This window comes from Ornithodoros turicata, chromosome 2 (assembly GCF_037126465.1).
Source record: "Ornithodoros turicata isolate Travis chromosome 2, ASM3712646v1, whole genome shotgun sequence".
In the NCBI taxonomy this organism is placed as follows: domain Eukaryota; kingdom Metazoa; phylum Arthropoda; class Arachnida; order Ixodida; family Argasidae; genus Ornithodoros; species Ornithodoros turicata.
This window is the reverse complement of record NC_088202.1, coordinates 135176951-135193673: the sequence shown is the minus strand read 5'-3', so window position 1 is coordinate 135193673 and position 16723 is coordinate 135176951. Positions and strand designations below refer to the sequence as shown.

Here is a 16723-nt window from a genome sequence, read left to right as displayed (position 1 = left end):
TTACAAGCGTGCGCGAACAGTAAAGTTCAGTAGCGCCTCGATCACGGGCAAATTTATAGGAGGGGGACAGACAAGGAATTTTTGAGAGCGCTATCTGATTTCAAAAGATGGAAATTGATGCGCGAGCTGTACGTTTATTGTCTTGTCAGTTCTTAATCAATCAAACAGACAAACAAACAAAGAAACAGAGTTTAGTGCTAATCAAACAAAATACAGTCGACCCCCGTTTATCCGGACTTCATTTATCCGGATCCCGCGTTATCCGGACAAAAGGCACGGGAACGGATTTTCCTCCATGTATTTTGTTCTCGTTTATCCGGACTTCAGCTTCCGGACTCGGACAAGAATTCCAGGGAACGAAAGTCGAAAATTCTTGTAATCCAGCTTCAGTTATCCGGACTACCGTGAGTAAGAGGAGACGCTGACCCCACTTCGTCACCATTTTCGCTGTTTCGGGGTTATTCCCGTCACACGTCAGGGACCTACATTCCTCCGTAGGGGAGACAACCGTGCACGATGACCCCCTTTTCTATTTGTGTGCGTTGGGGCACGTTGACCAGTCGAGTCATTTGGAAATATCTCGAGGAACTGTCCGGTTCTAGAGGGGAAAACTCCAACCCGAGGGCCTGCTGCTTACGGCCCGTTGAGCTGCGATTCCTGATGCAGAGGCTCACTGCGACTGCCGTAGATGATGCTGCGGTTTCTGACTACGTTGACGTTGATAAGGATGATGACGCGTGTGCAGCTATGACTGATGACGGTGTGATTGCTGCTGTTGCCTCCGATCATGTGCAGCAAGACGGTGCCGATGACGCCAGTGAGAAACAAGGCTCCGACATTGACACTTTGCGTCCGCACTGTCATTCTTCGAGCAGCGCAACAGCGTGGCTCAACTCTATGCAATTAGCAAAAGTTTGCAGGAATCGAGTGCCTACACTACTATGTAACAGCTGTCATTGACAAGATTTCTGTGTTTTAATTAAACCTTGCTCTGTAGGACGTTTCTATTCGGTCGTTTCATTTATCCGGATGCCCCGGTATCCGGACGATTTCGCCGGGAACGGCACCGTCCGGATAAACGGGGGTCGACTGTACATACAATGCACATTCAGATGGAGGTCCTACAGATAACAACTAGTATAATTAAAAAATAACTCAAGTTGTGGTGTAACGGTGCGCTGATTGTAGATGCCTGTTTTTTAGTCCTGTGTCTTATGTTTTTAGCGTGTCCATTGAAATGTTGTTCGAAAGCTGTTGATCAATACAGCAGCGGTAGATCGAACAGTAAACGGTATGGACCGCTGTAAAGCTGAAAGAAAGAATACATACTCACTGGATGTTCGTGATGTGCGGGACTTTGGCAACACGAAGTATTCTATGCTCGTTTCCCGGGAACTTAGAAGATATATTGTAGTTTCTTTTCCTACTTCCGTTCCATTTCATGTATTTATATATACATACATATATGTGACGAATATGACGTATATATGACGAATATGACGAATGACATATATAAGACGAAGACAGTGCCACTGTCAAAACGTCGACCCTTGCCCATTTTACGTCTCCCTATGTAATAACCTAGTGTTGTAACTTCCCTAAAATCTGTTTGCGCGTCTTTTTTGAACTTCTAACCTATATATATATATTTTGTTGTTGTTGTTGTTGGCAAATACTACTGGCCAAGCTTCTTTCTCTAAGTCTAAACGTGAACTGGTCAATCATCCTTGCCGGCACGACATCGTCCTATAGGTTACTCTACTCTAGAATTACGCGGGGAAATAATGAAAACGTAAATTCATCAACTCTGCAGGTTTAATGTAGGTATTGCGCGTGGGACGCCTGTATGGCGAAGAGGAAAGAACCCTCCTAGAGCGATCCTTACCACAATCACGTGCTTCATGTCCTTAGGAGCCTCGTCCTTTCAATGATTCGACGTGCGCTTAACCCACCTACACTGTTCATACAAGTAACTGGAGGTGGGCAGTGATGAACGGACTTATAGGCGTACATTGCGATGCGACGCTTAATTCGCGCTCTAGACGCCTAGCTATGACGTAATTGATGTGACGTCAAGCAATATATATGGAAAGGCGCGTGAAGAGTTAGCGGCGCACTTTATTTATCCTAATACGTTGCATCCCACACAATCCACTTTATTGCCACGCCAAATTAAAGGGCGCGCCAGTGCGATGTGCACCGAAAATGAATTCTCCTAATTAAGCTACCCAGAGCTGTCATCGTTTCCCGTCACTCCGAAGCTTAACTCAGACTGCGCTTTCACTGATTCTTTAAGTTGAGCGGCCAACGTTACACGATAATCGATATGTGAAAAGAGAACGCCTTTTCTTGCGCCAGCAGTTTCACTGAACGTGTTCGCATGTGTTCGCAAACAAGAATAAAAGTTTAAAGTAGCTTGGCAGTGAAATTGCTTTCGCGTTTCTTCGCAAAGACAGTATTTTGAAGGAGTCGCTTCTGTAAACGGAACACTTCATCGCTTTCGTATCAGTGGACGGGATGAAAAGTTCCATGAAGTTGGCATTCAAGTTGGGCATTGGAAAAAGACTTGTTTCTCGACAAGGACAGACGGGTAGAGTTGTACGAAATAGAAAAGGAGAGAGATGTTTGCATCCGTGGGCGGCCTTGCTACTGCTACGAAGATGAAAAGACGCTCACTGAACATTGCACAGACAGAGCAAAGTGGCGCTAGAAAACTAACAGAATGAAACGGAGAAGGGACTTCTCGTCTTAGGAAACGTTACTTCAAAAAGTCGCAAAGTTACAGTTACAGCTGCTCTGCATAAATGGCAACTAGGTAAGTTACAGTTGCAGGTAACTAATACCCCTCACACACAGCCGCTCTTAAGGCCTTACCAGAGAAGATCCAAGGTACTGAGAATGGTCTTTTTCGAAAAAGGAGATCGACAATCTCCTTTCCGATAGAAAACGCGTTGCCTCGAACGCAGAGTCCGCCGATGATTAGCAGATCCCGATTATTAAACACGAAAACGTCTGTCTATATTATCTTTATTAGGCGCTAGAATAGTTTTCCAAACTCACAGGAGCCTTGCCGTGTCTAACACCGGGTGATAATAACTCTACAATCCCGAGCGAAGGTTCTCGGCGTCCGCTAGGCACGCCATTATTGTTGTTGCATCTGGTGTTTTGATCGCTTCTGTCCCGCGTGCGCGTGTACACAGTCGAAGGATGATCATGTTTCGACTAATCGTAACTGCACTGGCTGACAAGAGTCAAGCACCGAAAGTTGCGAGCGCGCTCGAGAAACCGCGAGTGCAGTGGCAAGTAAGGGATACGTGGGTTATTATAAAGTTACGGGAATACAACTTAGACGGCCTGCGTAGTCAGAAACACAATGGCCGGTATGGCCAAGGCCAGGGCCGGTGCTAGGGGTGTGCGGGACCTGAGGCAAAGGCACATCGCGGGGCCGGTTTTCACACGATTAAGTGATTAAGTGCATACTTTATATTTAAAAAAGCAGTAATCCCTGGCGGACTTGTACAAAATACTTGTACAAAATACTGCGCAAAAGTATTTAAAATAAGATACTAAATACTCTACGAAAAAGTATTTAAAATAGAGTACAAAGTACTCAAAACTGAAAGTAATTTGAGTAGAGTACTAAATACTCTAAGAAGTATTTAAGATACTCTTTAAAGTACTTTAGTATTAGCAGTAAGTGAAACGCGTATTCTGAACGTGGCATTACAAATGAAGGGAATAAACTTCATCAGCCATTCACATCTTTCATTTGCGACGTCTTGGTGTCAAGTAATGTTTGGTGAACTTTGGTGAACCCAAGTAAACTTTGTTGATATGTTCTGACCCAAAACTTCGTAATCCCTCCTGTATGTCGGTTCGGGTCTTTCAACCTCTGGCACATGTTTATTGCTTTTATGACCAATGAAATAAATGCCGGGATTATCTTATACCTAATCTCCTGGTGATTCACCTGGCAATATGAATAGGAACGGTTTTCTGACGAAGTTGGCTATTGACAAGCAAGGCCAGGCTTGGGATCAGCCTATTGTACAAGAGGATAAATGACAGATTCGCGAGTTCCCGAAACAGGAAAAAGGAGAAAAAGAGGGTTAAATTCCAGTGAGCTGAAAATCTCGGCCCGGCGGGAAGCGTGCTGGATATGGCTTGACGAGGAAGGAAAGTATTTTGAGTACTGAGTAGCAAATACCGAAAAAAGTATTTTAAATACATTAAAAATACTTGTCGCAAAAAAGTATTGAGTAGAGTACTAAAATACCGGAAAAAGTATTTAAAATACTGTATTTTGAGTACGTACTCAAGATACGTACAAGTCTGATCCCTGGTTGAGGGCTTCGTGGGGGGGCTATGCAAGCGCGGGGCATAAGGCGGTCTCCTCCCCCCCCCCCCCTATCGCTGGCCCAATCAGTCAGATTCGGGAATATTCCCGAATCCGACTCATTGACAAACGTCTGTGGCGTGCCCGTACCGATTATGACGTCATGTACCAAACCTATTTAAGTAATGTGTAACCAGCTAAGCATCTTTCGTCCTGACGAAGACAGTGCCACTGTCGAAACGTCGACCACTTGCCCATTTCACTTTTTAACGTCTCCCTATGCAATAATCTAGTGTTTGTAACTTCCCTAAAATCTGTTTCCGCGTCTTTTTTTGAATTTATATATATAAACAGAAGTTGCAAAAAAAACGTTACAAAAGAAGTTACAAACGCTAGTTTATTACATAGGGAGACGTTAAAAAGTAAAATGGGCATATATATATATATATGTTATGTTAGTACAAAGTGCACACGCGTCACTTGCAACGTCCACTCCGACGCTGAACAACCGCTGGTGTAATACCAAACGGCTTGTCGAGCTACCAGAACACTACCCTTGCTTGATATATTCCCTCATCGCAAGTGGATGAAAAGTAAGATTCTATCATACACCTATCTATCTATATTTGCCAAACTTTTGTTATCACACATTTAGAGGAAATTCTACTAAGGCACTGAGGGTAGAAGAAAAAAGGTAGTGCTATGCTTCGACCGCTTTCACTCCATCTTCTAAATTGTTCAGTTGCCGATGCCGTCCCGAGGCATTCGAACACACAACAGTCATTCTCAAGCCGCGCAGTTGCTTTTGACTAGTGGCGATCCCTCCATTCCTTTTTCGGACATCTCTTGGTTCGGACACTCGCATCGCCTTTCGCATTCAACCTCATCAACGGCTGCAGAACTCTATGACATTATATTCTTTCTGCAGCACATTGTTGATTTTAGCCCGCGAGAATGGGCAGCGTCCGCCGACTCAAAATCTGTACTGCAACCACAGAGAGAACACAGCTTCTAAATCATCTGGGCTGTCGCCCTCTCACTATAACGAAATCGCTTGGTCCATGACCAAATCCTGCCCAACAACGTTCTGCCCCAAGAACACCTCTAAAGTTTTTGAACGCCATAGGGCTTCGACCCTCACTGTGAGGCGATTCATTATTCGACTTCATCACATTACTGCCAGCAAATGTAATTACTGCCAGGGTATAGTATCGCCGCTGGCCAGGAAACTCCCCAGTTATCTTCATTAAACGTGCCAGTGCGGACTAATTCTCGTGTCTTCAGAATCCTACAAAAGTTATTTTACTGAAAACTTCTCTTACTTTATATTCTTGCAAAATATCTTGGCTCTACGTGACGCGAAAGCTAGAGGAAATTAATTTTTATTTTTGAGAGCTATGACGTCATGTTAGGCTCCGACAGAGCGCCCGGCTCTCATCTGGCAACGTTGTTGCCCTTCACGTGTTTCGGAGGGCTCACTTTTTGCACTACGTTAGTGAAGCCCTAGGTGCCATATCGTCCGACCGCTCCGGCCTTCGAGAAAACGCAAGGAAGGAGGCTTCTCCCATTTCCCTCTCTTTCGATCAGTGTCACGTGACATCTCCACCACGTGACCCTCCCCGGACGCCGGCGTCGTTGCTAGGAGACGAGTGCCCTCTCCAGAACACGACATCATTGCAATTTGTGGGATTATGATTACGTCCCCCGCTCATCGCGTCATCGAAACCTGTGGAGGCTCAGGAGATCTTCAAAAATTGGCAGAAATGCACAGCGTTCGTAAACTGGATTGAAATCTCACGTATGAAATCCTTGAGGCACCTTCTTTTCGTGGGCTAAATAAAATAAACGCTGTTTTGCAAGTCCGGAGTGGCACTTTAAAAATAATTTACTGTTCTCTTTGACGCACTGCCAAACGCGTACTCAAAGCTATAGCGTTACAGCGGACGAAGGGCGCCCCCTGCGCTATGACCGCACATGATCTGAGCGCGGCGTCACGGCAAACCCGACGATAGGTTGGCATGGGCCTCGTGCAGAAGCACGGGTTTCGCCTGCAAACGTGTTCGCTTCTTGTTGAAGTCACTGTACTCTTTGGTGGTCATTTCTGAACATTTGAACGAGTGTAGTGGCGGCACGCTTTGTCGCACGCCGCTTCCTGGCATTATCGGCCGCAAGCCGCTTGCGTTTCTCATTTTCGGTCATCGCGTCTGTACCTCGCGCAGTGGCTCTCCGGCACATCTGCGAAATCTATACTTGCGCGACAAATATGTCTATAGATAAATAATCTGCGCGATAGATAAATCTATCTATCTATGCTCCCACTCATCGTCATCCAAATAAAGTTGTTATTGTTGACACTAAGATGGGCAATGAGTACCTGTCAGCAACAGGTAGTGAAAGAACAATTTCTGAAATTTCAGCAAAAGACATGCAGTTCTAAAAGACATTAATCAGTTACAGAAACTAGCTACAATTGAACGTTACTCTCTGAGGACGAGTCATTAGTTTTAGTAGTTAATTTCTGAGTAAGTAGTTACTCCAACTCGTTACTTGCGCCTAAGTTACTTCTAAACATGTTCTGAAGTACCCCATTGTATTTTATTTGCTCATGCTTTTTAATTACTAAGCCTTACGAGGGATACCCAGTACAAGGGTAAGTAACATATTCGCAGTACTCACAGTCGGGCAGCTCTCGTTGCGAATAGGGTTAATAGAAGCTAATCGAATAATAAGGTTAACAAATCTATTCTCTTCTCGGTATGGGGAAACCCAAGTGGGGAATGCGTCACTCTGCTCTTCTTATTTACGACCCGTGCAGCAAAACGTGGTAACGTAACTCAACTTTACTCAGTATATCACTTAGTAATGCTTTTTTCGACACAGAGCACGTAAGTTCCCACAACAAAACATGAGGAGTATAACTCACCCACAACATGTTAGGGCCAATTCGCATGGTCAACGCCATCGGCAACTAGAGCACGTGAATTCACAGTTCTACAAGTTGGGCAACTTTTCGCACTTCTCGAAAGTGACGTGCAGCTCTCCCACTGCACGGAGGCAATAGTAGGAAGCTGACACGCTCAGAATAACGTGCAACAATGAGGTTACTCTGTCGCACTCCCCATCTACATCGTGCACAAAGGAAATACTCGTATATCCAAGAACAGACTGAATAATTGCGAGGGCCAAGACGAGGGCGAAGTGTTTCAGGAGCGATCCCACTGAGATACTCCGTTGAAGCAACTGCGAAGTGAATACTGAAATGGAGAGGACGGACAGGCAGGCGAGGGTCTAGTGCCCGTCTCTGTCTGCCGTCCTTGTCTGCCCGTCCTGGTCTCTGCGGTAAGCGCTTCACAGTTACTTATGGTTGTCGATTACCAACAAACACAAGGATAAACACTTCTGTCTATTAACAGTGCCTCGAAATCCGCCTTTTACGATATTTACCCATTGAAAATCGAAGAGTTATAGTAGCTTGACGCGGGGCGACAGAAGGTGAAGAAGAACACAGACATCGGACGTCGTCGTGTCGTTCACCTTCTGTCGCATCGCTTCAAGATATGTACCACCCGGCCCCATACATCCTGTGTCTACTAGTTATAGTAGGTTCTTGCTTTTGGTATGCAGCCACACACACGTACTCATGATTAGAAACCTTTGGTATCCGCTGGGCATAGCGAGGTAAACTCTGAGCCACAGCTGAGGCATCGTCAAATTCGTTTTATGTTAGAAGCAGACGCGGACATGGTGCAGCGCGTTATGTCTGCGTTTCAGTCGCGTATGATGCCGCTATGAAAAATATGATTATAGTATATTCGACATTGAACGTACTGTGTCCAAGAATTGCGGAACAAGTAAGCAGAGGAGAGAAAAAAAAATATCAAAGTTCTGTTGTGTGTCTGTACTGCTTCAGGGCCACGCATTGCATATGTGTACTACTTCTCCCAGAATTCTGAGCGAAAATACAAAATTGCCTTTGACATAGCCTCTCCTTGGGAGAGAAACTTGCGGTCGAGTGTGCAGATCTCCAAATTTGATTTGGGAAAGGAGCGCCTTTTGGTTTTTCATATGCCACACTTTATTTCACTACGTTATGTGCTTCGCGTGCTTCTCCTGTTTCGGGGTTCCGGGAACTCAATAAGTGCAGTTTCAATTTTCCAGTCGAAAGCGGCAACGACGAAGCCCACAAGACGAGAAGAAATGGATATGATCTTCACATCATGCCCATCTATTCTAGTCTGTGCATAGTACTTAAGCAGGTTAGAGTGTATGTGAGTGCATTGAGCTCGCTACTTTCTAGTGAAGTCAATTGCCTTGGGAAGCGAGTAACAGATCTGTGCGTTATGGAGGATCCTGATAAGGCGCGCCTCGTTTCTCACGAGATTCAATCAGTGGTTTCGCTGTCTCGCATTATTGGGTATGGAAATAAAAGATGTCATTTTCGTGAGTGGCTCTCACAGCTCCAAGTATTCACGCAACACGGACCGGCGTAAAGAAAGCAGGTGTATTTTTTGCGACAGATGACCGAGCCCCAGGGAGTCCATTTTCGAAATAGACACAGACACGGAGCGTCATGGTTGCAATGATAATGGACTGAATCGCGTCGTTCGTATATCAGAGTATAGAACTTTTTTCTCCTCATTCAAATGGATCACCTTGCACTGTACGTATTGCATTTTCTGTGAGCATTTTTATCGTTATGGGTCCGTCGTGACTTTGTTTTGTAATGTTTAATGTTTCATTAACGAAAGACCGCAGCATTCGTGCTTCATAGCATATTTCATTTCCTGTCATCTACAGGGTGTCCCACCGAAAAATGCCCAGGGGCTATAGAAAAAACGGAGTGCTCTACACAAATGGAATCAACTGTATGTGCTTGGCAGTTGTGTGGTCTATCCAAAAGTATTTTTCCCATCGTCCCTTGTCAATTAATTTGCGGTAATCAATTTTCTAACTTTTTAATTCTGGTTTTAGCTCTCGGATGTCAATGAGGAACTTGTAGTACATGTCGAAAAAGACACAACTGAAGTGGTTCGAGGCCGCTATGGCTTGTGGTTTAGTTTTTTCCCGGGTTTAAAAGTTCATTTCAGATGCCCGGCGGACCGCAGATCGCTGCCCACAATCCGGCACCCGCGCGCGTCGATTCCAGCGCGCTCCGGTGTACATTAACCTTGAGATTAGCGCTTGGAGACCATCCTTGGGCCACGTCACACAGGAGGAAGATATTTCACCTGTTTCACGGCGCACCTATCAGAGTGCACTGCAATCGTCGCGCGCGGGCGCCGGATTATAGGGGGCGCTCTGTGGTGCGCGCGGTTTCTGAAACCAATTTTTAAGCCCGGGAAAAAACGAAACCACAAGCCATAGCAACCTCGAACCACTTCAGTTGCGTCTTTTTCGACATGTACTACAACTTCCTCGTTGACATCTGAATGCTAAAACCGATAATTAAAAAGTTACCGCTAATTAATTGACAAGGGGGATGAAAAAACATTTTTTTTGATAGACCACACAACTGCCAAGCACGTACAGTTGGTTCCATTTGTGCAGAGCACTCCGTTTTTTCTTTAGTCCCTGGCCCTTTTTCCGTGGGACACCCTGTATACTCGGAGGCGAAAAAACTAGTTTTCTTGCTGTACTTTTGTACAGGAAAGAAAACTGCATTTGTAACTCCACTAGCTAGAACAGGTCTCGTTTTACACCGTCTATACAAAATAAACGTTATTTTTGAAGGGATACTCCGACAAATTGCGAAAATGTAACTCAGTAACTGTGTGCCCCAGTCTCGGGCAGAAAGTTACAACCAGTGAGGGAGTATGATACTAAGAGCATACAATGAATAAATTGATAAAAGACTTTTCCTGGTTTATTTTATGATTATGGTACCGACACTGATCTTCATTTTCTTATTATTGTCGTTTCTATCCTATGTCACGCTCCCGCAACAGTGAAGTGGGTTGTAGACTTTGGGTGCGACAATGACTAGTAAATGCACATCGTTGCGGGAAAGAACATTTGTACATGCTTCACTTGCATTAACCTTTACGCACTTACCACTCGCACGGTTGCGGGTCTCTCCACCTTCGAGGACATATCAGAGGTTTTCTTGCCCCGATGTGCTTTGTTCTTAAGACTGGTCGCTGCAATATGTACCATAATTTTTCCGGGTCTGTTTCAGTGTTCCAAACACCAACAGCTTTCCTTTTTAGCGACTGAACATTCGGAGTCCACCGTTCGCAACAGCAGCTCCCATGACCAACGTTCTACTCGTAGAATACGTGGCATGAAGTGAGACGATGATGATGCAAAGTCCTATAGCGCGGATTTAAAAGTGCGGAAGCACAGCAGTGCGTAGGTGAATACGGAAACGTTATTATTACGGTAACGTGGATTGGGATCGTGGTGGAAGGAAGGAGGCGGTGCTCAGATGGGAGGAGACATGAGGCGCAGTGTAGAGAGGAGAGGAGACATGAGGAGCTTAGTGAATCAGACACGCTCTTCGGTTATTCAATTCCACTCAGGCAGCGGTAGTGAAGTGCTGCATTGTATCTACATTACTGTCGCCATTTGCAGGAGCGAAATTGCGATGCCGTAGAGCGCCCTAAGTGCTCGGTCGTGACAAATGTTGAGCATTTCGGTTGGACCCTACGATCAAAGTTAAGTGTCTCGTAGATCAGTGGGTGACATTCACTTCCCCTTCGCAGGAGAACAGATTACGCCATACGGTCACTTTAACAAACGCGCCGTACTTCATACTCTGCTGCCTACGGGAACTTCTCCCGCAGGAATACACTAGGTTTATCTTTCTCTCTTATAGCACTCTCAATTGAACCTCTGTATGCAACAAGAGGATAAGTCGACTTATCCCCTTTTTACTATTTTTGCTGCAATGGCATCTACATACCAGTATGTACCTGCCAAACAAAATTTAGGACCGTATTACAATTCATTGGCCTGCTACAGGAGGGTAAGAAACGGGAAAGGCATGTGTGTCAACGGGACGGACAATCAGATCAGGCCCCTTTTCTCAGTTTGGGATTTATCGACTTATCCCCTTATTGCATACAGAGGTTCGCTAACTTTACTGCTTTTCTATTGCTCCAGTTGTTAACAGAGAAAGAAGAAGTTAAGAGCGTAGTTGACGGGTGCAGCTGGTACAAGTTGTTCATACTGAACAGCTGTTTCATAATATGCCCCAAGCAGCGCAACATCTTGGCCGAATATTGGCAATATTGTGCCAAGATGTTGTGCTGCTTGGCGAGTCTTCGTAATCAAATTCGGTCGGTTGCTAGTCGGCGATGCGTGTCGTCCATTTTGTCTTTCCGTCCGTGATTTCGGTTGCGCTTGTGTTGCCTCGACCGCACATTTATTGGGCACCACGTAGCGCTTGCCTGGGCACCCCGACATTGCAGTGGAAAAGAAAGCATTCTGCGGAAAGCTGCGACAAAGTCAAATGCACAAATTAATGCGTCTTACAGACTAACCGGCCACTGCACTGTTCTTATACAGGGTGTCCCAGAAAACGTGTCATTGAATTATAATAAAAAAACTCCGCCACCTAGAATCATGCGGTCAACAGCATTTGTTCTTATTAAGTTTTTGCCACCTCCTAATGTGAATGTCATGTACTCCAAGCTTAATTATGTAAATATTTGCGAACTGAACTGAAGCGAACAAGTAAAGGTCACTTTTTTACCCCACCAATATGAAGAGCGTGCCGAATTCACTCAAATTCATGATAATTCACAGTGATACTCACGAGCTATCCCATCGGAAAAAATAGCCGAATATCATGCTTTTCCGAGCACCGGACCATAGCGCGCGATGACTTTTTGAGCGCAATCGCTCGCAGTACGACGAAAGGAGGGTCCGAAATAGCCCACAGAGTGATAGTAGAAAAAGAAGCGGTTCCTAAAATTGGGAGAGGGAAAGCATTATCCCAGCGAATGTCGGACGTGATAAGCCGTGCCTGTTTTATCTCTTTCCGCGATGTCGGGGAGGGCTGGGTTTCCAACCTCTTTTCCTCGCACTGACAAAGATTGCGCTGAAAAATTCATCGTGCGCTTCCGTAGAGCAAGATGTTCGGCTATTTTTTCCGATGGAAGAGCTTCTGAATATCTCTGTCAATTATCATTAATTTGACTAAATTAGGCACGCTCTTCACATTGGTGGGGTAAAAAAGTGACCTTTACTCGGGAAATTTCCGACTTAAGCTCGCAAAAATTTACGTAATTAAATTTACGTTACACGACATTCACACGAGGAGGTGGCAAAAACCCAGTAAGAACAAATGCCATTGACCGCATGACTCTAGGTGGTGTAGTTTTTTTATTATAATTCAATGACACGTTTTCTGGGACACCCTGTATAGTATATGCATTTAGGCTTAACTATTTTAGAAAGGGGCATTCAGAGTACGTGGTATTAGCTTCCTGCTAATATCAGATGCTGACGCCGACTACTTCAGTGTTGCAGTGAAATGTTGCTCTTTAAACATTCTTTAACGTACGCAATGTGGTCTCGTATACCGTTCCTTCGCCGCTTCAAGAATAGAGAAGAATGACAAGGCACTGCAGCACGCATAGATAATATATTTCAACGATATCAGCAAATATACTAAATATAAAGTCATTGTAATGACAATACTGCATTTGTGGAATAAATTATTGGCTCAAGTGTGGACAAGATGACATAGCGTCCCGAACTTGAATGCAATCAAAGGCCTCCGTGAAACCCTCCGTCTCTCTCATCACCGCATTAAGATTCGGATGCTTGGTACGACAATACGAGTACAACGCAATGATCATGTAAAACAGCCTGGCACGGGTTACGCGTTCAAATTGACTAAATGCCAGTGGCTTCATCCAATTGGATGTCTTCGCTGCTCGTATTATAGACGTGAGCGCAAGTGTCACAGCTGACTGCTGAAGACTTAGGTTGCGACAGGTACGGTAGCCGTCTAATATATCAGCGGTCTTCCGGCTGTACTCAGAAGTAGAGTTTAAGATTTTCAACCACCAGGAAACCGCTATTAGCGTTCCTACTGTCGCCATATTCACTAGCTTATCCACGTTGTCCTTATAATTCATGAGAGCGTACACACCAGCTTCGATGACAACGTCACTCTCTTCAATGCCAATTGTTGCCTGCAGCTGTTCGCCGAAATGGAATCCCTTACCAGCGTTGAACTGACGTTTGCTGAATTCCAGCTCGTAATCCTTCAACAGAAGCTGATTTTGCCAAATATTACTGGTCAGCCGTGGCACAGTTACATTCCGTGAGAACATGTTCGATGGAAAGTCCAGTCGATGGCCTGAGATGGTTGTCTTCACCCTGTCGACGTCTTCAGCGCTGACGAGTAGGGAAGCCACGTTGATGACGTGGGATACTACGTCAGAATATAGCAGGCGAATAGCTGCGTCCTTCTTGGGGTCTGTGAGCGATTCTATCACCGCGATGTCCCACAGAAGTCCCAATTGTTTTGTTAGCTGGTAGCAACGCTTGAAGAGGTGTATTTTGTTGCGCTTTGTGCCAGAACCATCGACAAACTTCTCCCACATTTCTCGTCCAGCTTCGATAATGATCAGTGCAAGCGGGCCGGGTTGGGTCGTCGTCTTCGTGAAGACCGCGAAGAATCGCCGGAGAACGTCGATCTGAGTGTGCTGTACTTCTTCGACCGTGTCGTACGTCGCATGTAGTTTGATCAGGCGTATCCAGTCTTCCACCGTCATTCCAGGGATAACATCGCTAAGTAACCTTACAGATGACGTCACTTCTGTGGCACCAAGGTTCTCAAACGACAGGCTTGATGCTACCTGATGAAGATTCTGAACGGTTACGCTGCTGTTCATGTTGTCGTTGAATGCCTTCAAGGCTTCTGTTATCCATTCTGGTCCAGCATCTTTTATCCACCTGCGACTCCCAACCACTTCCATCGTCAATAGCTTCGGGGTTTCAAAACGCATGTTTATTCTAGGTACCAGCTGATAACGTAAGCTAAGCGTAACTATTATCTCCGTCATTTTTAAGGCATTTGGGTACAAAGGCGGTTGTAGGAAGTCTAGCAGCGCCTGGATAGCCGTAATGGAACCGCCGGTTCCCTGTGTAACGATTCTGAGACAAGTGCGGTAGAAATGCGATATGGTGACGCTTGCAGGTGCCTTACGGCTGTTAGTGAAAGCTGGCAATACGACGGCATTAAAGATGAGTTTCTCGGGGAACGTGAACATTTCGCGAGCGTCCCAGTTGAAGCAAGAATACTCGTAGAAGTCTTCGCAAGGGTTGACGCTTTGGTTCGAAACGGAGGCCAGCAAGGAGATGATGTGCGGACAACAGAAGCGATCTTGTTCAGGCTTACCATCGTCGTGTGAAAAAAGATGAATAGCCACAAGGGTAACTATTACGATGATTCCAAGGAGCAATACACCACAGATGATTTTGATGAGCACCGTGTTCCAAGAACGTTTTCGAGTATGTTCCTGCATTGGAATAGCGCGTTTTCTTCTTCTGCTACTACCTATGTCCTTCTCGGCCCAGTCTATAGGTGGACATTATAGGATATCGATTGCGTCTTCACTCCTGATGCATATCCCTCAGAGGCACATAACTCGACGCAAATTTTTAGGAACTCAGAATGTTCCAAATATCAAGTCAGACATTAAAAGAAACATTGGGTGCGTTAAATAGGCGCCCCTCTTTTGGCACACTCAAATCGGGAGTTTGAGACACTCGGGGCAGCCACTAAACAGTGAAAAGCAACATTGGAGCGCTACACTGCTCGCTCGCCGATGCCGCTACCTTTAGTCTGCTCATGCAGTGCACAGACGGAAGACACGTTGGCTTAGTTTGAACCTATAGCAACGTTGGAAGAGACGACGGCGGTTGCGAGGACTTTTCCTTGTAACAGCGAACGAAACGGAAAATATAGGTATTTGTAACAGACGCCATAGGAGCTGCTTACGGAGAAGATGACTGCATGGCGTGAAGGTGTCAGGATTAAAGCACTGCATTTGGCGCGAATAACCGCCCATGTCATTGTGCAAGTTGCCCACTAATAAGAAGGCATGATAACAGTTATAAAAATATTAGAGTTTACTGAAATCGGACCATTGGGTAACGTAGAAAGTCCGTGTTTTGCTTCCAAACCCACACTTCGAAGGTCGTCCCGCCGCCGCCGAAAAGGAAGTACGTCGCAGAAAATCTTTTTTTTTAAGCTCCGCGTTAGCGCCGCGAAGCAACTGTGGCTATGAGCGGCGTACAGACGTGGGCAGATGGAGAGATGACAGCAGGAAGGAGTGGGGTACAGGGGTTAGTATGCGTCCTTGCCGACTTCCACGGGAACTGTGCCGACATTCGTTGGGAAAGTCTGCCGGAAAACCCGGAAAAAACCCAGAGAAGCGGAACCGGTGCGGGGATTCGAACCCGCTTCACCTTCCAGTCTTGGCGTGGAAAGCGGCCACCCTAACCACTACGTCACGAGAGATGGTCCGGAAAATCTCTTGCACCCGGGTGCTTGCCGTCTGCTTCCATGCACTTACTTGAAACGGGAGCTCGAAAAGCGGCACGGAGTCTCACACTCTCGGGTGCGCGATGGGCTCTTGTGTCGCGTTATGTGAGTGGAGTCTGAAACACTTGTGCTCAGGGGCGCCTACTTAACGCACCCATTGAGTGTTTGAAACATGCAGCTTGGCCAAACTGCAGTGAACGTCTGGCGGGGTTTTCTGCCATTTGAGACTTTGCAGTTGAAAGGTTTTACGTCATTACATAACAACGCAAACTGTTCGTTCAGTCTATAGATAACGCGTAATCTTCCCCGAAATAACAGAAAGGTACATGATGTGCCATCAATCGCTATCCGTTCTAAAACACAATAATATGTAGCTTGAAATCCGCTTCATCCTCGCAGACATTGGTGGCGTGATCCAGAACGTAACATTACCCCGAGCGCTTTATATGCTGGGGTTATGGGGAACACGAAGAAGTACTGAGCAGGAAGAGACGGCAAAGCCTCTAGCGCCACAGCGAAGGGCGGCAGGAGTGTCATGTCGGGGAATCTCGACCCTACCACCGCTGTCCCCGACCGCATCACCGACGACTGAACCGATCACCGCGCGGTACGCCGATGAACGGCTCGATGCTCCCTTCTACGAACCCTGTGGAAACCGAACGCAAGGAGCACGTCAGTTAAACGCTTGCATGCAGAGCCGTCCCGCCTTCCGCCATCCACATGAGGCAGGACTAGCGACTCTACAAGCGCTGTCTGAAGACTGCGCAATAACAAAAAATAAAAAATAAAAATATAAAAGAAGGAAGCCTAGGCGACGTTTCTCGGGTAGAGGTCTATTTAATGAACTCCTGGGACCGTTGCCGTCCGAAGCCCCCGCAGGGAAC

The 16723-nt window shown here is 45.9% G+C and overlaps 1 protein-coding gene across 1 annotated transcript in view; it reads left to right on the top strand.

Annotated features, from left to right (window-relative positions):
• Positions 1-16723, top strand: part of LOC135386175 (corticotropin-releasing factor-binding protein-like) — a 161493-nt gene that overhangs the window by 46822 nt on the left and 97948 nt on the right. The window lies entirely within an intron of this gene.